This window comes from Ranitomeya variabilis, chromosome 4 (assembly GCF_051348905.1).
Source record: "Ranitomeya variabilis isolate aRanVar5 chromosome 4, aRanVar5.hap1, whole genome shotgun sequence".
Lineage (NCBI taxonomy): Eukaryota > Metazoa > Chordata > Amphibia > Anura > Dendrobatidae > Ranitomeya > Ranitomeya variabilis.
The window spans coordinates 334,294,739-334,319,998 of NC_135235.1; the positions used below are offsets into that span (position 1 = coordinate 334,294,739).

General features: G+C 44.3%; 1 pseudogene; it reads left to right on the top strand.

The window, feature by feature from the left end:
- The first annotated feature begins 15,834 nt into the window (after positions 1 to 15,834).
- On the top strand, positions 15,835 to 16,605 carry LOC143768903 (NXPE family member 1 pseudogene; annotated as a pseudogene).
- Positions 16,606 to 25,260: the final 8,655 nt, after the last annotated feature.

The window sequence follows — 25,260 nt, forward strand, 5'->3', positions numbered from 1 at the left end:
CACTTGGGGGTCTATATCAATGGACTTTATTGTGGAGCTGCCTACATCGGGGGGCATGAATAAAATCATGGTGGTAGTTGATCGCCTGACTAAAGCTGCTCATTTTGTTCCGTGCACCTGCCTCCCCTCAGCTAAAGATACAGTCAACTTGGATAAACAGAATGTCTTTCGGTTGCACGGGGTTCCGGATGAGATCATCTCTGACCGTGGAGTACAGTTCACTTCAAGATTCTGGAAGGGGTTTTGCTCTGCACTCAATATTAATGTCTGTCTCTCTTCTGCTTACCATCCCCAGACAAATGGTCAGACTGAGCATACCAACCAGACGCTGGAACAATATCTAAGATGCTATGTCAGCCATCTCCAGGATGATTGGTTGGAGTTGTTGCCATTAGCCGAATTTTCATATAATAATTCTCAGAGCGCCTTCACTAAATTTACACCTTTCTTTGCCAATCTGGGTTATTATCCGTGTATTTTACCTAGGTTCCGGCAGTGGAGGAAAGGCTGACTGCGATGAGACAAAATCTGGAGGTTCTGAAGGAATCCCTGACCACAGCTCAAGAACGTTATAAGAGATCGGCTGATAGATTCCGTAAACCTGCACCCATGTTCAAGGTAGGAGATTCCGTGTGGTTAGCAACTAAGAATCTGAAGTTAAATGTTCCTTCACAAAAACTTGGACAGAAATTCATTGTCCCTTTCAAGATCAACGGTATTGTGAGCTCTGTGGCCTGCCGGCTGAAGCTGCCTAGGACAATGAAGGTACACCCAGTTTTTCATGTATCTTTACTAAAGCCTGTATCTCCTAATACCTTCCAGGGACATGTTGTGCCACCTCCGCAGCCTGTGGTGATTGATGGGCAAGAACAATTTGTGGTGGAGGAAATTATTGATTCCAGGATTCGCAGGAATCGGCTCCAATATCTGATAAGATGGCAGGGATATCCCCCTGAGGAAGACTCTTGGAAACCTGTGGAAAACATCAATGCCCAATAGAAGATTTCTCGTTTTCATCAGAGATTCCCTGAGAAACCAGGTCCAGGATTGTCCTGAGGCCGCTTCTAAGGAGGGAGTAATGTCAGGACTCTGAACATTTTTTACCTTTTGTGCATTACTGCCCTCTTCCAAGATGACGTCTTTGGTCTCATGTGCAATGTGTCTTCCTGCTATAAAACTCCACCCCAGCATTCAGTCTGTGCTAGAGTATTCTGCCTTGCATCCAGCTCCTGACCTCTGATTACTCCCTGGCTATACACCTGCTCCTGTGAACCTGTGTGGTGATCCTGCTACTCTGCTCTGAGTTCCTGCTGCATATGCAAGTTTCCAGTAATCCTCCTTCATCTGCTGCTCGTGTTTACTTCATCTTCATTTGCTGGACATGTAAGCTGCTGCTGCTTTGCATTAACCTGAGACTATTAACCAGGCCTCCCTGGTTGAGCTAAGATATGATTTGAACTGCCTATAAGCATATCTATCTGTGTCTGGACTAAGACAAGGATTTATTTGTGTCAAGTATCCTCAAGAATAACTGTGCTTCAGAGAAAAATGCAATCAAGCAGTAAGTCTATGAAGACTGCTAAGCTGCGTTTATTATTTGCACCAAGTGTTGTGGACTTGAGTTTCTCTCTGCACCTGTTTGAATCACCGTGTTATAATATAGACTTTACCACTTATAAAACTGTGTCCTGTAGTTGTCTTGTTCCACGCAAAGAGTCTCCTGAGTTATCCCCTATAATTATTACAACAAACCAACAGTTGCATCGTCTGTACATGCATTCTGATGGTCAAGAGAAGAAATAGAAGGATGGCTCAATACTTCAATCAGTATGTCGCCATCTCCACTTTTTACCAATAATAAATCCACCTATAGCTAAGAGAGTGTTCTCCAATCCAACATGAGCTGAGTGTGCGTTGCGTTTGGTGTGGCAGAGCTGACTGTGTTGTCTGTTATAGAAGTTTTGACCGTGTGTTGTGGTGTGTCTGGTGTAGCAGAACCGACTGTTGTGTCTGGTGCATTAAAACTGACTGTTTATTGTTTTTGGTGTAGAAGAGCTGCCTGTGTGCTATGTTATGCCTGGTGTAGTAGAGCTGACTGTGTTGTGACGTGTCTGGTATAGTAGAAGAGGCTATGTATTGTGTCTGGTGGAGCTGTAAGGTGCACAGGGGTAGTCATGGGTGAGGGGCTGCTGTTCTCCCACACCCTGACACCCTACTAGCAAAGTGCTGTCTGTCGTTTGGTTTGTGTAAAGTGGATAACACTCACTTTTGGTTCTGAAGACTCCATTGTCTCCATGAGTTTGGATCCAGATGCAACCACACAGCCAATCATAGATTCTTGATCCATTTTCAACAATTCAACTTTACTCAGAAGTCCAGTCTTAGTCACAGATACAGCACAGTATGTTAGATTAGTAACAGTTTCCTCAGCCCAACACCCTAGACTCCCAGAATCCCGACCCGATTCCTCTCCATGAATCCCGTCCGTTTTCCCCTTTGGGAACAAAAGAAAGTCTGGCTCCTCCATACCTTTTCAGGCCATTGCCCTAAATGTTACAGGATGGATCATCAAAATTTGTTGTGGCAGTTCTCATGCTGCGTTTTCCCTCCATTTCCTTAGTGTTCACTTGACCTTCAGCCCTGTGGCCCTAAACCACTGCCTTAAAACTTCTTATGTTCCTCAATCAACACTATCTCCAACACTATCTTAAACAAGGTAATACTTCCCCTTATATTAACAGTACCCTTTCCTAACTGGGGCTGTTCCTCTCTATGTTAACTGTTACCTTGCTATATCTAACTACTTCTTGATTCTACAGTACCCTCTAATGTACTTCCCAAAAAGTAGCTATACTTATTATATATTAACCCATTATCTATATTGAATTTCTTACGCTAACAGTTTCCCTAGTATTAGCACATTAACGCTGTTATAGAAATAGATTTGAGTAATAACCATGAGTCATTAACAATAAAACTATTATCAAAATATATAAACATTCTACAGCATCATTCGCATTGCTACGAAAAGGGTACCCGTTTTATTAGGAATGGATGAAGAGCATGCTTTTCCCTGACATACTGAAACATACCTCCCTCCTAAAAAATGGTCGGTACCTGAAGGATACAACCACATTCATATAAACATCACTTTAAAACATTTAGCAAACACATGTGCACATAAAATCATTACACTCTTAGTTACAGTCCGTCTTTTAAACCGGCCCTTTGGCCCACATAAACAATTGCCTAAATACGCATGACAACAGTCCCATTTCTTCAACCTGGTACAACCCTGGGGTTGTCCGTTTGGTAACACATGTCCACCTAACCCCAGTCCCTCCACTTTGGGGACCCGACAAAGTGTCTATGTTCCTTTTTCCTAAAACATGGGTATGCATGACCCTGCTCCCAATGCTCCAGGGTACCTGAAACAGTGTGTCCATTTTAGAAACTAACAGGTTTGTTGGCCAACTTTACTCCTGCTGGGGGTATCCAGATACAAGATGTCCATTTCTTAAACATAATGGCCCATTGGCCAACTCACCACAGCTGCGACAGTCCAGGAGCATTCTCACTCCCTGCAGTCCTGACCTGGCTCGAACCTGAGGTCGTCCTGTCCAGTTTCCCTCCCCCTGTCTGTGGAGTGTAGTCACTTTAAAAGAAAAATGTGCTGCCCAACTGTCCCTATGGAAAGCTTCAAGATTTATATAGCTCTGGCAAAAATTAGAAGACCACCACATCAACACCCTGTCATGGGCAACCCAATCTCCAGACCTGAACCCCATTGAAAACTTCTGGAATGTAATCGAGAGGATGATGGATAGCCACAAGCCATCAAACAAAGAAGAACTGCTTAAATTTTTGCGCCAGAAGCAGTGTGAAAGACTGGTGGAAAGCATACCAAGACGCATGAAAGCTATGATTAAAAATCATGGTTATTCCACAAAATATTGATTTCTGAACTCTTCCTGCGTTAAAACATTAGTATTGTTATTTCTAAATAATAAATGAACAATTTACATTTTACTCAAAAATATACCTATAAAGAGAAAAATCAGACAAACTGAACATTTTGCAGTGGTCTCTTCATTTTTGCCTGAGCTGTATAGTGGTTAAAGAAATGAAAGGCAGCACTCGCCAAATCCTTCAAATAAAAGTCCTTTTATCTATGCTTATTCCATGTTCGAGGCCATTTTCCGTGACGTGCAAGTAACTAGGGAAGTTGTGCAGGGGAAATACAAGAGATACTTATAACTATATCTTAATCCTTTATATCGTAATATCTTTCTCTAATACATTCCTTAGCATTATCACATTAACATGCTGTTATAGAAATACATTTGAGCAATAAATATGAGTCATCCGCTATAAAACCATTATCAAAATATACAAGTGCTTCTCACTAAATTAGAATATCATCAAAAAGTTAATTTATTTCAGTTCTTCAATACAAAAAGTGAAACACATATTATATAGTCATTACAAACAGAGTGATCTATTTCAAGTGTTTATCATGTTAATGTTGATGATTATGGCTTACAGCCAATGAAAACCCAAAAGTCATTATCCCAATCAATTAGAATAATTAACAAAAAACACCTGCAAAGGATTCCTAAGGGTATGTGCACACGCAGGTTGGATCTCTGCGGATTTTTCCGCACCTGTTTTTGTAAATCCGCAGGTAAGCCGCATTGTGGATTACCTGCGGATTTACTGTGGAATTACCGCAGATTTACTGCAGTTTTTGTGCCGATTCCACCTGCGGTTTTATACCTGCAGATTCCTATTATGGAGCAGGTGTAACCTGCAGCGGAATCCGCACAAAGAATTGACATGCTGCGAAATAAACAACGCAGCGTTTCCGCGTGTTTTTTTCTGCATCATGTGCACTTCGTATTTTATTTTCCATAGGTGTACATGGTACTGTAAACTTATGAAAAACAGCTGTGAATCTGCAGCGTCAAAACCGCTGCGGATCCACAGCAAAATCCGCAGCGTGTGCACATAGCCTAAGAGTTTGAAAAGGTCCTTTAGTCTGTGTCAGTAGGCTCCACAATCATGGGGAAGACTGCTGACTTGACAGGTGTCCAGAAGGCAGTCATTGACACACTCCACAAGGAGGGTAAGCAACAAAAGGTCATTGCTAAAGAAGCTGGCTGGTCACAGAGTGCTCTATCCAAGTATATGCAAATTGTCTCTTCAGAGAGGAAGAGGACTAGAACTCTAGTGCCACCTATTGGAAGTAGCAATCCTAACAGTCAATGTCGACCCTTTAACGAGCCTTGTCACATGACTTAGGATAAGAGCCAAACCAGATCTCAATTTGCAGACACTGTGTTTCGGAGTACTGCCTCTAGTCAGTGGAAAGTGGAGATCTAGTTTGGCTGAGTGAGAGGCGTCTAACCGAGATCCAAGAAATATCTTTTCTCGTTGCGGAGAGTGACATGTTAAGCATGTCGAGGTGAGGAGATTTAAAGCCGCAATGTTCCTCTGGGAAATAAGTAAATTGTCTCTTCAGAGAGGAAGAGGACTAGAACTCTAGTGCCACCTATTTTCCAGAAGAGCATTGCGGCTTTAAGTCTCCTCACCTCGACATGCTTAACATGTCACTCTTCGCCACTCACTTCTCCTGTCCGAAGTGAGATCCTCTTTCATGGGCTTCTACGGCCACCTTGGTGAGCAGCGCTTCAGGGATCAACACCTGACAGGGAACACCCAGCTCCAGCTGAAGGTGGATCTTCCAATATAGTAGCCCATTCCTCAGCTGGAGCCTTTCCCACTGCCGAAGGATCTACAGAGTCCCCGGGGACAGGGCATCTCTCTCTGGGAAGTTGCTTGAGCATTACCCACTGTCTCAGTTGAGCGAGTTCCCCATCTTCTTGCTGTACCCAGATCCACTCATCACGGGACCATCCCAGTAGGCACCCTTGAGACATTACATGCACCTGCTCCTGTGTAGCTGCCGCCGTCCAGGCAGAATCTCGGAACTCAGGGACCTCTTCAGCTTCCAGCTCGTCATCTCGGTTGGGACCAGGTTTCCCATGTATCACTCTGGATAAGGCGTCCGCATGAGTATTCTCAGCTCCTCTCTTGTAGGCGATTTTATATCTGAACTTCGCCATCTGAGTCACCCAGCGCTGCTCCATGGCATCTAGTTTCACATTTTCAAGATGGGCCAAAGGGTTATTGTCAGTGCGTACCAAAACTTCAGAGCCAGACATGTATTCGACAAACTTCTCCGTCATGGCCCCCACTAATGCCAACAGCTCTAGCTTGAATGAACTGTAATTGTCTGGATTCCTTTCGGAATCATGGAGAGAGCGACTTGCGCAGGTGACAGCACAGCTCCGAGTCCAGTCAGGCTCCCATCAGTGTGGAGAATAAACAGATGGCACTTCTGAGGCTTCACTTTCAAACCGTGTCTTTGTAGGCAGCTCCACACCTGTTCCAGTCTTTGGAGATGTTCTTCAAACGAGGCAGCATACACGATGATATTATCTAAATAGATCAGAGTGGCCTCAAAATTTAAATCACCTAAACACCTCTCCATCAATCACTGGAAAGTACTAGGGGCATTAGCCAGGCTGAATGGCATCTGGTTAAATTCGTATAGACCCATGGGGAGTATAAAAGCGGTCTTTGGTCGATCCTGCTCGGACATCGGTACTTGCCAGTAGCCACTGGCTAAATCTAACAATGAGAAGTATTTTGCGCTTCACAGGGCAGAGATTCTTTAATCCTTGCTAACGGGTATGAATCTGCACAGTACAAGCATTGAGTTTACGATAGTCCACACAGAAACGTAGAGTTCCATCTTTCTTCTGCACCAGCACGATTGGAGTAGTCAACGGGCTCTGACTCTCTTGGATAACACCATTCTGTATCATCTGGGTCAGTATTCCTTTCACCTCTTGGTACATTTGCGGTGGAATTTGCCAGTACCGTTCTCTCACGGGTGCGGCATTTCCAGTCGGAATCTTGTGTGTAATTGCTGTAGTGCAGCCAAAATCGTACTCATGTGAACACATCCTGATATCGTCCTAGTAATGCTTCAACCTGTTGGACCTGTTGCGGTGTAAGTTCTGTCAATATGGCCTGCATTTGTTCTAATATATGGCACCCCTCCCACAGGTGCAGAGGCTCTGGAACTGAAGGAATATTTAGAGCCACAGTTCAGGGATCTCCTTGTTTCACCGTCAATTGTACGGCCTGGGGAGATATCAGTTCTTCCGGCATGCTCAGAATTTGTGCTACTTCACTCTTGGATGGGAGCGTGATATTACTTTCTTCTAAGTTAACACATGGTACTGGGACCATCCCATCATGTACAGTGGCTAACATCCACGCAACAAGGAGCCCTGGAGGTAGTTGCTCCATAATATCTGGCTCTATCTGTATCTCAACTCCTTCCAGAGGGGTACAAGCCCGGACAGGCAGGGTGAGCATGGTTTGTCATGGTGGCAAAACAAGATTGGCAGAGGCTGGAACAATCACTTTTCCCAACATTTTCCTGTCACTAAAGGTCTCTTGGGCTCGAGCCGTACAGATTAGCTGCTGAAATACTCTTCATTGGGGAGTCTGAGGTCTCCACTGTTTCAGGAACACATCTGGGAATTCTTTGATGTGCAGAATCCCGAATTCCTTCAGCACTTTCATCCCCAGAGTGACAACATGTTTGTTGATTGCATCGCCAGCGGTCATCCCGACTCCCTTCCGACACAGGTCTTTACCGCAGATGGTTATTCGCATCAAGACCACCCCTGTGATCGGCTGCATTGCTTTGGGGAAGTGCCATTAACAGTATGCTTCTGGCATCACCGTCACCTGCGAGTCAGTTTCTACCAGACAACGTACAGCCCAACCATCTATTTCAGCCTAGACGAGAGGACACATGGAAACTAAATTTGTGTGACTTCTATTACTCCTTCTTGACTGTTCAGGCTCCAGGCGGCATCCCCCAGGCTCGGAGCCTACTAGTTTAACGGACATCGTTGGCGGTGCCTACTTTGTCATGCACATACTAGAGCCAAATGTCCAGTTTTGCCGCAGTTGTAACATGTAGGGAGTGCTTCTCGGCGTAATATTCTGGTTTCATGACGGGGTTCAGGACCATTTCTGCCTTCAGGCGGATTTGCTGAAACTTGGTTTCTTTTTTGAATAAGCCATCTCTACTCATATATGCTTAATTTCCTTCCGCAACTCTTCCACCCATCTCGGTTCTGTGGCCATTGTCACAGATACCTCTCCGCTCCGGACCTTACCTACAGGGACTCTCACCCCCTGATCCTGCTTGCGCGTGCGAGCTTCGCTCCCCACCTCAGAAAAGGTCATACGTGGATTTACCCGCAAGCGCTCTCTCAAAGCTTGCTTCAACAGTATGTCGTGCAAGCCCGTCACCAACTGATCCCGCAACATTACGTCAGTAGACCCTATAACTATGCCATCTTTCCTAGTAATAGCAGTCTGGATCTCCTGTAGCGCATTCTTATACTGGTTCACCGTCTCTATTGGTGTCCTCCAATGTATGTAACACTTTGCTAAAGGTGTGCGGATGGGTTCGTAGCATGACAGAATCCCTTACCTCTCCATCCAAAGCCATCATGGCAACCTCCGCTTCTAATGCAGGGGTCATGGGTTGCATCTTCATCATCCCCCTGATATGCTCAGTCCAGCTCCATAACATGGTATTGTTTCCAGAAAACTTTGAGAGGTTGCTCAACATTGCTCCCAGGGATATGCTGGACCTAGGGCCCACCCCAACTGCTTGGTCTGCCGCCTCGGTGCTGTTGGACTGCATCCTGTCGACTACACCAAGTGTGAGCAGGTAGCGGGATGCAGTAACAGGCAGGAGGCAGAGCAAGAGTTAACAGGTTTATTAACGGGGTATACTCCACGCAGGGAGGCAATGGATTAAGCAGGAGGTATGGGGGGTGGATATTAGCACGATAAGGATAATGGCCGAGGTAACAAAATAAGTAACTGTTCATAAAAGGGTTAACTTATCCGTCCACCGTCTTCCTGGCTGCAGAGCCTTAAGTTCCAACGGTGGTGAACTGGCGCGTGATGACTCCGGTTTCATCCTGTAGAAACTTGAGGTCCGATTCCTGGCGATGACGATGAGTTCTCATTGTTCCAAGTGGGGTCCTGTGTTATGGACCTGGTGGTTAGGAGCACCCGGAATGACCTGATGAGTAAACTAGTAATCGGAACAAGCTCTGGGAAAGTGGGAACTCTGCTGACCGCAAACCCTACTCCTATCACACACACTAGAAATAGCCGTGGAGCGTACCTAACTCTCCCTAGACGCCTCTTCACAGCCTAAGAGCTAACTACCCCTAAAGATAGAAATAGAAGCCTAACCTTGCCTCAGAGAAATTCCCCAAAGGTAAAGGCAGCCCCCCACATATATTGACTGTGAGTTAAGAGGAAAGTCACAAACACAGGAATGAAACAGGTTTTTGCAAAGGAGGCCAGACTTCACTAAATAGTCAGAGGATAGAAAAGGAAACTATGCGGTCAGCACAAAAAACTACAAAAACCACGCAGAGTATGCAAAAAGACCCCCACACCGACTCACGGTGTGGAGGTGCAACACTGCACCCCCAGAGCTTCCAGCTAGCAAGGAAATATCATGATAGCAAGCTGGACTAGAATTTAGCAGTACTAAGAAATATATTCAGGCAGCAGTAACAACAAATGAACTAGCAGGGACTTAGCTTCTGCTGGAGTAGACAGGTCCTCAGAGAAGTCCAAGAGAGATCTGAACCAATACTGAAACATTGACAGCTGGCATGAAGTAACGATCTGAGTAGAGTTAAATAGGGAAGCCAGCATAACAATAAATGAGGGCAGCTGAGAAAGCAAACCTCAGAGACCAGCAGTTCCGCTCAAAGCCACCAGAGGGAGTCCAAGAGCAGAACTAACCAAAGTACCATTCATGACCACAGGAGGTAGTCCGAGAAATGGAATTCACAACAGTCCTGGATCAATGGTTCATCGTACAGGGTGCAACACAGTCTGTTACACCACCGGATTGTGATTTAGCTCAGAGGAGGTATGTGGGTGAGCTATGACACAGTTCTGGTTGAGTCACCCGGTCTGTCTTATGTGGCGCGCGCACCGTATCTGCCGGCCCGGAACATCTGTAACTTGTGGTAACGGGGGATAATGGACACCCGGAAGAAGTTTGTCCACAGTCAGCATAACTGGATGCAGGGAATTCACAGCATGGGCCTGTGCTCGCACGATGCTCAAGGAGCAGAGATCTGTCCTTCCCCTGCTGCGTACTTTGTCTCCCCGCTAAGTCTGGCCCCTCTTTCCCACGCGCAGAGCCTTTTATCAACGTCAGACCCCCTGCTGTCAAGTACAAAGGTCAGTCCAGGTTGAAAAGCTTTCCCCCAGGCAACAATGGTGACAGCACCGACAATTCCCGAATCGGCGTAAGAGAGGTACCCCCGGTCCGGTCTATCTTCTTCCAGAAGGTGATCAAGCAACCGGGATAACCCCAGCCTTGAAAGGATTGTTAAGAAAAGGCCATTCAAAAATTTTGAGGGCTCCATACTGCTCCATACTGTATAATGACCACACATGATGCTCCATATTGTATAATGGCCACACATGATGCTCCATACTGTATAATGGCCACACATGATGCTCCATACTGTATAATGGCCACACATGATGCTCCATACTGTATAATGACCACATGATGCTCCATACTGTATAATGGCCACACATGATGCTCAATACTGTATAATGGCCACACATGATGCTCAATACTGTATAACGGCCACACACAGTTCTCCATGATACTGTATAATGGCCACAGTGCTCCATACTGTATAACGGCCATACATGATGCTCAATACTGTACAACGGCCACACATGATGCTCAGTACTGTACAACGGCCACACACAGTTCTCCATGATACTGTATAATGACCCCCCCTCCTGTATGCATGGCTCATATTCCCCCCCTGTATGCATGGCTCACACTCCCCCCCCCTGTATGCATGGCTCACACTCCCCACCCCCCCGTGTGCATGGCTCATATTCAACCCCCCCCGTATACATGGCTCATATTCACCCCCCCTCTGTATGCATGGCTCATATTCACCCCCCCCTGTATGCATGGCTCATATTCCCCCCCCGTATGCATGGCTCATATTCACCCCCCCCCTGTATGCATGGCTCATATACACCCCCCCCGTATGCATGGCTCATATACACCCCCCCCCTGTATGCATGGCTCATATACACCCCCCCCCTGTATGCATGGGTCATCTCTCCACCCCTCCCTCTGTATGCATGGCTCATATTCCACCCCCCTGTATGCATGGCTGATGGCCCATCAGCCATGCATACAGGGGGGGTGGAATATGAGTCATGCATATGGCTCATATATTCCCCCGTAGGACCAGGTATATACCGTGCCCTGGCATACACAGGGGTGGCAGAGCAGGACTTGGATGGCGTGCGGGGAGTTTGCCAGTCAGCCGGACCGGGACCCGCTCGGCTCTGCTATATCTGCGCAGCACTCACCTTCAGGTCGTGCGGGTCCCGGTCCAGCTGACTGTCATACAATTTCTCCGGCGTCAGCATCGGGGCAGAGGAGCCGTTGAACTCGTCCATGAAGATGCGAGCGTCGGCTTCCTCCTTAGGGGGAGACGGCCGCCCGCGACTGCTCCGAGCTGCGGCGCGAGAAGACACTTCCTGGCTGGATAGTGCACCTGCTCTCCGCGCCCCCCTCCTACCCGCCCGGTGTGAGTTGTGAGTATTGTTATCAAGGAGGGCGGGTGGGACTCGGAGGCGGGGGGCGGTAGCGGTCGGTCTCTTGTGACCTGGGACTTAAAAAAAAAAAAAACCCTTGCTCATGTGCCGCCCCCCCGCAATGTCGCCGCCCTAGGCACATGCCCTCGAGTGCCTAGTGGCAAATACGGCCCTGCCTCTGCTGATAAGCTTTTTGGAAATGGAGATGTCATTCTCCAGCAGGACTTGGCACCTGTCCACACTGCCAAAAGTACCAATACCTGGTGAAAAACAACAGTATCACTGTGCTTGATTGGCCAGCAAACTCACCTGACCTTAACTCCATAGAGAATCTATGGGGTATTTTCAAGAGGAAGATGAGATACACCAGACCCAACAATGCAGATGAGCTGAAGGCTTTTATGAAAGCAACCTGGGCTTCCATAACACCTCAGCAGTGCCACAAGCTGATTGTCTCCATGCCATGCAGCATTGATGCAGTAATTGATGCAAAAGGATCTCCAATCAAGTATTGAGTGCATTTACTGAACATACATTTCAGTAGGCCAATATTTCAGATTTTCAAAAAAAAATTTCAAGCTTGTATTATAAAGTATTCAAATTTACTGAGATAATGACTTTGGGGTTTTAATTGGCTGTAAGCCATAATCATCTACATTAACAGAAATAAACACTTGAAATAGATCAATCTGTTTGTAATGACTATATACAACCCCTGGCAAAAATTATGGAATCACCGGCCTTGGAGGATTTCATTCAGTTGTTTAATTTTGTTGAAAAAAAGCAGATCACAGACATGGCACAAAACTAAAGTAATTTCAAATGGCAACTTTCTGGCTTTAAGAAACAATAAAAGAAATCAAGAACAAAAAATATGGCAGTCAGTAATGGTTACTTTTTTAACCAAGCATAGGAGAAAAATTATGGAATCACTCAATTCTGAGGAAAAAAATTATGGAATCATGAAAAACAAACAAACCAAAAAACACTCCAAAACATCACTAGTAGTGTTGAGCATTCCGATACCGCAAGTATCGGGTATCGGCCGATATTTGCTGTATCGGAATTCCGATACCGAGTTCCGATATTTTTGTGATATCGGAAATCGGAATCGGAAGTTCCCAGTGTATGGTTCCCAAGGTCTGGAGGAGAGGAGACTCTCCTTCAGGCCCTGGGATCCATATTCATGTAAAAAATAAAGAATTAAAATAAAAAATATGGATATACTTACCCCTCCGGCGGCCCCTGGACCTTAGCGATGTAACCGGCAGCCTCCGTTCCTAAGAATGCAGTGAGTTTAGGACCTGCGATGATGTCGCGGCTTGTGATTGGTCACGTGAGTGGTCACATGAGCGGTCACGTGACCAATCACAAGCCGCGACGTCATCGAAGGTCCTTCACTTCTCATTCTTAGGACCTGAGGCTGCCGGTTACATCGCTAAGGTCCAGGGGCCGCCGGAGGGGTGAGTATATCCATATTTTTTATTTTAATTCTTTATTTTTTACATTAATATGGATCCCAGGGCCTGAAGGAGAGTTTCCTCTCCTTCAGACCCTGGGAACCATCCAGGATAGCTTCCGATACTTGTGTCCCATTGACTTGCATTGGTATCGGGTATCGGCGATATCCGATATTTTTTGGATATCGGCCGATCCCATCCGATACCGATACCTTTGAGTATCGGAAGGTATCGCTCAACACTAATCACTAGTATTTTGTTGCACCACCTCTGGCTTTTATAACAGCTTGCAGTCTCTGAGGCATGGACTTAATGAGTGTCAACTGTCAAACAGTACTCTTCATCAATCTGGCTCCAACTTTCTCTGATTGCTGTTGCCAGATCAGCTTTGCATGTTGGAGCCTTGTCATGGACCACTTTCTTCAACTTCCACCAAAGATTTTCATTTGGATTGGATGTGTCTTTTTTCAAGGAATGTTTTCACTGTTTTTGCTGTATGGCAGGATGCATTATCATCTTGAAAAATGATTTCATCATCCCCAAACATCCTTTCAATTGATGGGATAAAAAAGTGTCCAAAATATGAACATAAACTTGTGCATTTATTGAAGATGTAATGACAGCCATCTCCCCAGTGCCTTTACCTGACATGCAGCCCCATATCATCAATGACTGTGGAAATTTGCATGTTCTCTTCAGGCAGTCATCTTTATAAATCTCATTGGAATGGCCCCAAACGAAAGTTCCAGCATCATCCCCTTGCCCAATGCAGATTCGCGATTCATCACTGAATATGACTTTCATCCAATCATCCACAGTCCACGATTGCTTTTCCTTAGCCCATTGTAACCATGTTTTTTTCTGTTTAGGTGTTAATGATGGCTTTTGTTTAGCTTTTCTGTATGTAAATCCCATTTCCTTTAGACGGTTTCTTACAGTTCGGTCACAGACGTTGACTTCAGTTTCCACCCATTCCTTCCTCATTTGTTTGGTTGTGGATTTCCTGTTTTGGAGACATATTGCTTGAAGTTCCTGGTCTTGACGCTTTGATGTCTTCCTTGGTCTACCAGTATGTTTGCCTTTAACAACCTTCCCATGTTGTTTGTATTTGGTCCAGATTTTAGACACTGCTGATTGTGAACAACCAACATCTTTTGCAACATTAGATGATGTTTTACCCTCTTTTAAGAGTTTGATAATCCTCTCCTTTGTTTCAATTGACATCTCTCCTGTTGGAGCCATGATTCATGTCAGTCCACTTGGTGCAACAGCTCTCCAAGGTGTGATCACTCCTTTTTAGATGCATATTCAGTGATCACATGCGGATTCACCTGGATTCAATAGAAGGCAGTGCTTTAGATGCAGCGAACATACACTGTGTCAAAAGCCCTGCAAGTTGCGGATTGTGGGCGCCCGGCCTTACATAGCAGAGCTGCTTGACAGGGGACAGAGCTTATTGTGGTTGGATTCAGTGATCTGTACAGCTCATCACATGAAGCTCAATTGAAAGGAGTGTGCACAATTCTTGACTAGGAGCCTGGCCATCCATGATAAACTGCAGATGTAGCTGGTAAGCTAAAAAATAAACTATTGCATAAAAATAATGTAACAAGCACTAAGCTACAGAATAAAAACATGTGTGTTCTTAAAAATGGAAAGTATTTTTAATAACAGGTAATAAATAGCCATTCATTATTATTTTGCAAGCACTTTGCATTTTTAACTATTTATGTTCATGAGAAAATCCCTTTATGTGAGGCAGATGAAGTCAGGGTTCCCTGTTGACTCACTACTGGACAGCTTTATAAAACTCTCTGTTTATGAGCAGGGGGATATTACTGGGTGGGTGAGCGTACTGGGAATGTGGAACACGGAAATACGGAGCAGACCTATGCTGCTGTCCTATATGTTGGATATAGTCATATAAGAAGAGATGTTAGATGGATTCCTGTGTATTATGTAGCAACAGGAGGAGGCTAGAAACATCAACTGAGGGAAGTCCTACCACAGCCTTCTCTATGTGATGTGGCTGTATGTTTACAGTGTGTAGAGAAAGACTTGGGAGTATAGAGGCAGCTTAGTTCTCCTCATCGTTTGTCTGGGCAACATGATACACAGGAAACAATAACAATATTCTCTATGAAGTGAAGATCAGGCATCTGTCAGGAGGTAAGAAAAACTTTCCCCCGATTTGCATTTTTCTGATTCACTACCCATTGGTAAGCAAAGGTGAATTCATTTCTCATATTTATTATTCTCTTTTGTTGAATTTATAAAAAAAAAACCTGCAAGTCTGTATTCTCTAGTCTAGACCAACAAGTTTACAAAACAATGAAACAAAGCAAATCTTCCCAAATGCTTACCAATCTGAAGGTTAGGAAATTGTTATGATATAGTCACAGAAAGTAAAATAACAAAATGCTGATGGAAATTAAGTTCTTTTCATCTGGATGGGACTGTTTCTACAGGATGCACATGGATTCCTGGAGGATCCAGCCAGATAATTGGGACAGTCATAGAAATGTCTGCAACAAATCTGCATGTAATATATTCATCCTTAAATACAGGTGTTTCTATAATTGTATTTTGTACTAATCCCATACATTTGCTTGATGTCATCCTGTTTTAGCGCTGACACCATTCATGCTCTATGATGATAACTGGGCACGTCAGCTACTGAGCTTGGATTGGAAGAAGAATATGAAAATAACTTGGAAAAGGCACACCTTCCCATTCCTTACTGGCTCCTATCAGTCCTTTAAAGAGGAGTGAACCATTGCCTGAGAAATTGATTTAATCAGAGGTGACCAGCGAACTGTAATTGTACTAAACATCGGAATGCATTTTAGAGCTTATCCCATTCATTATTTCATCAGAAGACTCTATAATATTCGCCGTGCAATAGAACGCTTATTTATTAGAAGCCCAGAGACTAAAGTGATAATTAAGACTCCATGTTGCATAGTTTTGAAACAATAAGTGATTTTCATGCTTCTGTACATTACTTTATCATGGAAATAATCTTCAAGGAGTCAGGACCTCAACGTTGGCTTTGTTAATGGCTGGGATATGACCAATGCATTTGATACAAATAATATTCATCCTCCTGAAAAAGTTATTCAGAATGAGGTTAGAATGCTAATGACATATATATGTTAAAGAAATCATTTAGTAGGAAGAATATATATTTCTCCTCCATTCACCCAACAGCTTAACTCATACGAACCTTGCAATTTTCCATTCTTTTGTTTTCAGCTTTTTCTCTTCTTCTTCCAAGAGCCATAACTTTTTTTTATTTTTTCCTCAATATAGCCATATGAGGACTTGTTTTTTGTGAGAAGAGTTGTACTTTTGAATGATGTCTTTCATTTTATCATGTAATACACTGGATAGCGGGAAAAAAATTAAATGCGTTAAAATTGAAAAAAAAGTGCAATTTCACAGTTGTTTTGGATGTTTTATATTTATCATGTACACTATATGGTAAAACTGACCTGTTAATATGATTTTCCAGGTCAGTATGAGTGCGCAGATAATAAAGATGTATAGGGTTGTTTTTTTTCGTTTAAGTGATGAAAATTTTTTGGAAATTTGTAAAAAAAAAAATCGCAATTTTCCAAGACTCATAAACATTTCCCTGTTTGAGGGTTTGTTTGTTTTTTGCGCCCTTAGATGGCATTTTACTGATACTATTTTGGGGGTAGATAAGACGTTTTGATTGTCTTTTATTGCATTTTATTACACTAAAAATGCATATTAGTCCTTGGAAAGTACAGAAGAACACATTCAATAAGCTCATGAACACATAGAGACCCCTCACATGAATAATGAGAGAGACCACATGAATGTAAACTTCCAAAAACATGAATAATTTTTATTGAAAAGACATACCATTAAAATTCTCAACCAGAATACATAAATAGGTCATTGAAGTTAAAAAAATACCTCCGATCTACAAAACAGCAGGTCACATGTAATTGTGTCACAATACCTAAAAAATCGCCTATTGGCCAACCTAAATGGTAAATAGCCTAAAAAATGGCATAATGGTCGTGGTAAAGAGGACCGTCTGATGAAAACAGTTGTGCAAAAAAGCGCTCTATACGTGTCAGTTTACTGAAGCTATATGCTAAGCAGTTGTGCAAACATACACTATATAAGTGCCCAATGTTAAACTACTATTAAATCTACATAACAACAGTTATGCATTAGAGCGCTAATATGCACCCAATAGTTAACTGCCATTAAGACCACATAATCGCACTTGTGCTTTAAAGCGCTGTATATGTAACAAATGGTGGACTGCTGCTAGGCTGCAGAGTGCACGCTAATAAGGTATAATTGTATCCAAAGCGATACTATGATAATCGATAATACCACCTGCAACCATATTAGTTAGCCGCTATAAGTCAAAATACAGGGAAACCAAAGTATATTTACCACGATTAACAAAACACAGGACCTGCCGACTGCCCTACGTGCATTTCGATAGAATTCTTCTTCCAGGGGCGTATATTTTATTACACTGTTGCGGCTGATAAAAAGCGTAATTGTGGCATTTTGGACTTTTTTCTCATTACGCAATTTACCAATTACATTCATTTATTTTATATTTTGTTAGATCAGACTTTTATGAATACAGCAATATCAATTCTGTTTATTTTTTTGTTGTTTTATAGTTAATGGGGCAAAAGGGGGGTGATTTGAACTTGTATGATTTATTTTTCTTTTCATATTTTTAAAAACTTTTTTCACTTTTTACTGTACTTGTTGCTGTGTATAGCGAAATTCTCAAGTTCCTCTGAATGCCAGACACAGGCTAGCTCTGACAGATAGATCATAATGACAGAGACAGGGGAGCCTTAAACAGACCCGTGGATGTCATGGCACACATCGGCGTTCTGTGATCACGTAACAGAGATTGACAGCAGGATTTAACAGGTTAAAGGGAACCTGTCACCCCCAAAATCGAAGGTGAGCTAAGCCCACTGGCATCAGGGGCTTAACTACAGCATTCTGGAATGCTGTAGATAAGCCCCTGATGTATCCTGAAAGATGAGAAAAAGAGGTTAGACTATACTCACCCAGGGGCGGTCCGGTCCTATGGGTGTCGCGGTCCGCCCGGGGCCTCCCATCTTCTTACGATGACATCCTCTTCTTGTCTTCACGCTGCGGCGCAGGTGTACTTTATCTGTCCTGTTGAGGGCAGAGCAAATTACTGCAGTGCGCAGGTGCCGGGAAAGGTCAGAGAGGCCTGGCGCCTGCGCACTGCAGTACTTTGCTCTGCCCTCAACAGGACAGATAAAGTACACCGGAGCCGAAGCGTGAAGACAAGAAGAGGACGTCATCCTGTGAAGATGGGAGGCCCCGGACCGCAATGCCCATCGGACTGGACCGCAGAGGGTGAGTATAATCTAACCTCTTTTTCTCATCTTTTAGGATACATCGGGGGCTTATCTACAGCATTACAGATTGCTGTAGATAAGCCCCTGATGCCGGTGGGCTTAGCTCACCTTTGATTTTGGGGTGACAGGTTCCCTTTAACAGCCGTGGGCAAAACTCTGATCCACCAGCGGCTGTTAAAGGCACAAGATGGCTGATTAAATCAGTCATCATGGGCAGGGAAAGACATGGGCTTGGAGTGCGAGCCTGCATCAAAGACAGGGAAACAACTTTTGACGTACGAGTACGTCAAATGTCATGAAGGGGTTAACAATAGATTTGAATTGCATGTGTTTGAAGGATTTCAGGCTTTTCAGCTCTGTAGGATTATCAATCACCCTGCCTATAACACTGGCAAATCTGACTAGTTGCCTTATCTGTTGTGAACAATACTTTTTGGCTCCCTCTTGTGGTCTCTTGTGGTTTGGCACTTGGATTGTCTTTTCCCAGGTTGGTACTCAACTGCTTCGTTAGGCCTGGGGTGTTGCTATTTAAACTTCCTGGATTCTCAGTCCAGTGCCTGGCATCGTTGTAATCAGTTCATTTCTCTTTGCTCCTGTTTTCAGGTCCTGGTTCTTTGCAAGATAAGCTAAGTCCTGCTTTCTTACTTTTGTTTATTTGCATTGTTCTTATTTTTGTCCAGCTTGTACAAAATGTGATTCCTGATATCGCTGGAAGCTCTAGGGGGCTGATATTCTCCCCCCTCACCGTTAGTCGGTTTGGGGGTTCTTGGATATTCAGCGTGGATATTTTGCAGGGTTTTTTGCTGACCATATAAGTCATCTTACTATCTTCTGCTATTTAGTCAGTGGGCCTCTCTTTGCTAAAATCTAGTTCATTCTTATGTTTGTCTTTTCTTCTTGCCTCACCGTTATTATTTGTTGGGGGCTTGTATTTCTTTGGGGTCTTTTCTCTGGAGGCAAGAGAGGTCTTATTTTCCCTGATAGGGTTAGTTAGTTCTCCGGCTGGCGCGAGATGTCTAGGATCAACGTAGGCACGTTCCCCGGCTACTGTTAGTGTTTGTGCTAGGATCAGCTATATGGTCAGCCTAGTTACCACTTCCCTATGAGCTGGTATTTATGTTTGCAGACTTTGCTTTAATCTCTGAGATCCCTTGCCATTGGGATCATAACACTTATCCTGCTCTCTCAGAGATTTGACATAAAAAATGTGAAACTTACACTGCGCTAAGAAACGTGCCTGATGAAACTTACGTTGGAGTTCTTGGGTTCCTCTTTTCTGTGTTAACTCCTGGTATGTTTGCTTTGATATGTACTGAGGACCTTTCATACTGACCATTTTGTCTATTTGTTATTTACTTTTATGATCTTGTTATCATATCTAAATACAGACCGATAAATCCGATTCAGGGAAAATAAAATTGCTATTTATATTACACCCATTTTTGTACATTTGGAGTCCTGGGGTTGTCATTTTCTGTGTTATTTTTATGGCATCTTTGCCCATTTGATTTGTTTTCTATGTGTTGAGGGCCTCTAAGGGTACGTGTCCATGGGCCGGATTACAACCGCAGCATTCAACCCACAGCGTCCAGATGTTACAGCATAGTGGAGGGGATTTTATGAAATCCCGTCTCCACTATGCATGCGAACACGCATTCGGCCGCCCTGCATTTCCGGACATGCGGCGCGTCTTTTTAGAACGCAGCATGTCTGTTTACCTTGCGACGCCGCTCCGTCGCTGCCAGGTAAAACACAGGGTCCTATGTATGTGGTGCGGAGATTCCGGATGTGTGCAATGAACACATCCGGAATCACCGCACGTTTAGAAGGGGGCGGCGCTTTGAGCGGAGCGGATTTTCCGCTCCGTCCAAAGGGCCGTAAATCTGGACAGTGGACACGCACCCTTATACTTACACGTCCATTTTACATTTACTTTTATCTTTGAATGACCCTGTTATCATATTTATACACACACCTATGCATATAACTCTGGGAATATAATGTTATTATTTATATTATACCCACGCTATATGTTTTTGTGAATTTTCATTCTGTATGGGCTTACTTCCATTTTCATAATTTCTTAAAGTGATTTTAATTCTTATGTATCAATAAAACTATATAAAAATTTTACATTTTTTTTTATTTGTTGTTATTCACCCCATTGGTAGGAATTCTAGTATGACAAAAATGGTTAAACTGTGTTTCACAGGGGTTGTTCTGCAGCCAGTTGTTGCTTGCTGGCTTCACTCTCCTCCCCTATGGATGAATCACATACATCCAGAGGCAGTGAGAGATAGAAGCTTTCACTTCATCCAGATGTCTTGATTTGTCCGAAGGAGAGTGAAGTCAGCGTTTATTGGCCACAGGGATCACGTGACATAGTCATGTCATGTGTGCCTCAGGAGTGCCAGTGCCGACACCGCTGGAATAGCATTGGAGGTGAGTATCAGGCCAGGTTCACACATTTAGTATTTGGACCATACTCAGTATTTGTAAGCCAATTTTAGGAGTGGCTGAAAAATACAGAAGTGGTGACTTGTTTCTATTATACTTTTCCTCTGATTGTTCCACTACTTTTTTGGTTTATAAATACAGATGTAAAATACTGACCAAATACAGTACTGAACGTGTGAATGTGACTGAAGTGTTATTTTTTACTGAGGGAAACATAGGGATTCAGAAGGGGTTTTCTGAGTAGATGAGAACCCCTTTAACAATTTCAGAAAAGAAGACCACTAGGGTTGAGCGACTTTCATTTTTTAAGATCGAGTCGGGTTTTGTGAAACCCGACTTTGTCCAGAGTCGAGTCGAGTGCAGTCGGCCGATTATCGCTAAAAGTCGGGGATCGACCGAAACACGAAACCCAATGCAAGTCAATGGGGAAGCATAGTCGGCAGTGAGTGGAGGCCAGGAAAACACCTACAGTGCCCATTTTAATGCCAAAAACATCCATTCTTGTTTCTGAAGCTTGTCAATCTTAATTAACTTTATAATAATAGTTGGGCAAAGGAAATTGGGGGTCATTTGGCAAAAGTTGTGGGGGGGTAGGGCTGGTTCAAGCCTTTAGTGGGCTCAGGAAACGTGGACTACGTCACGGCGGTGGAGCAGGGAGAGGTAAGTATTTCAACGTTGCAAGTGCTGTGATCCTGAGCAAGCAGGGGGGGCCCACTCGTTCGCATTGGCACTGGCACAGGGCCCCTCAAAGTACGGCGGTGTGTTTGCATAGCGGGGGCGCCTCCCACCAGCAGCGACACTTTTGCGTACTCTGAGGGGCCCTGTGCCAGTGACGTCGCCAACGAGTATGCCCCCCCCCCACCTGATGAAGGAACCTGCACTTTCATCTGCACCTTCCTCTTTGTCCTTGTGTAAGGTGGTATAACATGCGGGAAGGGGAACCTTACTTTCAGCAGGGTCAGATTCTGGCTGTGTAGAGTGCAAGGGGAATGTAGTGGTCTAGGTCAATGTACCAGCAGACTCATCTAGCAGTGGCTGGGCAATGGGCAGGATGAGGAGGAAACAGATATAGGGCCAAAAAATAAAGTAGGCTAAATGCAGTTCAAAATTGGTAACAGGACTAAACAGGCGGCATTGCTTTGTTCAGTGGAGTAGCAAACCCAAGAGCAGCAGACAGTGTTTCAAGGGCCCAACCACACTAGTAGGCCAAATGCAGTTTAATATCTGATACTATAGGCCGAAAGCCAGAAGGTAGAAGCTCAGCTGTATTCAGTTGAGGGCAAACACCAGGCAGGGGCAGACACCGTTAGTAGGCCCTAAACACCATTTTTTTATTTAAAACACAGCACTTAATGAGAGCCAGAAGGTAGAAGCTCAGCTTTATTCAGTTGAGGACAACACCAGGGAGGGGCAGACACCGTTAGTAGGCCGTAACCAAAGTTGAAGGCCAAATGCAGTTTAATATCTGATACTATAGGCCGAAAGCCAGAAGGTAGAAGCTCAGCTGTATTCAGTTGAGGGCAACACCAGGGAGGGGCAGACACCGTTAGTAGGCCCTAACCACCAATTTTTAAAAACACAGCACTTAATGAGAGCCAGAAGGTAGAAGCTCAGCTGTATTCAGTTGAGGACAAACACCAGGCATGGGCAGACACCGTTAGTAGGCCCTAAACACCATTTTTTTATTTAAAACACAGCACTTAATGAGAGCCAGAAGGTAGAAGCTCAGCTTTATTCAGTTGAGGACAACACCAGGGAGGGGCAGACACCGTTAGTAGGCCGTAACCAAAGTTGAAGGCCAAACGCAGTTTAATATCTGATACTATAGGCCGAAAGCCAGAAGGTAGAAGCTCAGCTGTATTCAGTTGAGGGCAACACCAGGGAGGGGCAGACACCGTTAGTAGGCCGTAACCAAAGTTGAAGGCCAAATGCAGTTTAATATCTGATACTATAGGCCGAAAGCCAGAAGGTAGAAGCTCAGCTGTATTCAGTTGAGGGCAACACCAGGGAGGGGCAGACACCGTTAGTAGGCCCTAACCACCAATTTTTAAAAACACAGCACTTAATGAGAGCCAGAAGGTTAAAGCACAGCTGTATTCAGTTGAGGACAAACACCAGGCATGGGCAGACACCGTTAGTAGGCCCTAAACACCATTTTTGTATTTAAAACACAGCACTTAATGAGAGCCAGAAGGTAGAAGCTCAGCTTTATTCAGTTGAGGACAAACACCAGGGAGCAGCAAACAGAGGTATTAGGCCCCATCCAGCAATTAAAAAAAAAAAAAAAAAAAAAGCTTTATAAAAGAGCCAGAAGGTAGAAGCTCAGCTTTATTCAGTTGAGGACAACACCAGGGAGGGGCAGACACCGTTAGTAGGCCGTAACCAAAGTTGAAGGCCAAATGCAGTTTAATATCTGATACTATAGGCCGAAAGCCAGAAGGTAGAAGCTCAGCTGTATTCAGTTGAGGGCAACACCATGGAGGGGCAGACACCGTTAGTAGGCCCTAACCACCAATTTTTAAAAACACAGCACTTAATGAGAGCCAGAAGGTTAAAGCACAGCTGTATTCAGTTGAGGACAAACACCAGGCAGGGGCAGACACCGTTAGTAGGCCCTAACCACCAATTTTTAAAAACACAGCACTTAATGAGAGCCAGAAGGTTAAAGCTCAGCTTTATTCAGTTGAGGACAACACCAGGGAGGGGCAGACACCGTTAGTAGGCCGTAACCAAAGTTGAAGGCCAAATGCAGTTTAATATCTGATACTATAGGCCGAAAGCCAGAAGGTAGAAGCTCAGCTGTATTCAGTTGAGGGCAACACCAGGGAGGGGCAGACACCGTTAGTAGGCCCTAACCACCAATTTTTAAAAACACAGCACTTAATGAGAGCCAGAAGGTAGAAGCTCAGCTGTATTCAGTTGAGGACAAACACCAGGCATGGGCAGACACCGTTAGTAGGCCCTAAACACCATTTTTGTATTTAAAACACAGCACTTAATGAGAGCCAGAAGGTAGAAGCTCAGCTTTATTCAGTTGAGGACAACACCAGGGAGGGGCAGACACCGTTAGTAGGCCGTAACCAAAGTTGAAGGCCAAATGCAGTTTAATATCTGATACTATAGGCTGAAAGCCAGAAGGTGGAAGCTCCGATTTAGACAGTGGAGGACAATTTGAATTAGGGACTGCAGACAGACTTAGTAGGCTGTCCCCTGTGGACCATGCATCCACCACATTAACCCATTGCGCCTTAATGGACACGTAATCTTCCGTGGCCATGCCTGCAGGTCCATGCGTCTGTTGTCAGGTGCACCTTTGTACTCACCGATTGCCAGAGTGCATGGACAATGCGGTCTTTTACATGCTGGTGGAGGGTTGGGATGGCTTTTCTCGCAAAAGAAGTGTCGACTGGTTAGCTTGTAGCGTGGTACAGCGTAGTCCATCATGGCCTTATTAATAGTAAATAAAATATATAACTAGGCTCTATGAACTTTTAAATAGGTTCCAGGGGTACACGGGCAGCATTGGTGTGGTCATTGGAGGAGTATTGCAAGTAGGGGCCGCAGACAGGCTAAAAAAGGCCTAAAATAACTAACAATAGGCAGGCATGGCAGTTTAAAATCGGTTACATGGATACACAGGCAGGCAGTATTGTGGTCAGTGGAGGAGGATTGCAAGTAGGGGCCGCAGACAGGCTATCAAAGGCCTAAAATAACTAACAATAGGCAGGCATGGCAGTTTAAAATCGGTTACATGGATACACAGGCAGGCACTCCAGGCAGTATTGTGGTCAGTGGAGGAGTATTGCAAGTAGGGGCCGCAGACAGGCTATCAAAGGCCTAAAATAACTAACAATAGGCAGGCATGGCAGTTTAAAATCGGTTACATGGATACACAGGCAGGCAGTATTGTGGTCAGTGGAGGAGTATTGCAAGTAGGGGCCGCAGACAGGCTATCAAAGGCCTAAAATAACTAACAATAGGCAGGCATGGCAGTTTAAAATCGGTTACATGGATACACAGGCAGGCAGTATTGTGGTCAGTGGAGGAGGATTGCAAGTAGGGGCCGCAGACAGGCTATCAAAGGCCTAAAATAACTAACAATAGGCAGGCATGGCAGTTTAAAATCGGTTACATGGATACACAGGCAGGCAGTAATGTGGTCAGTG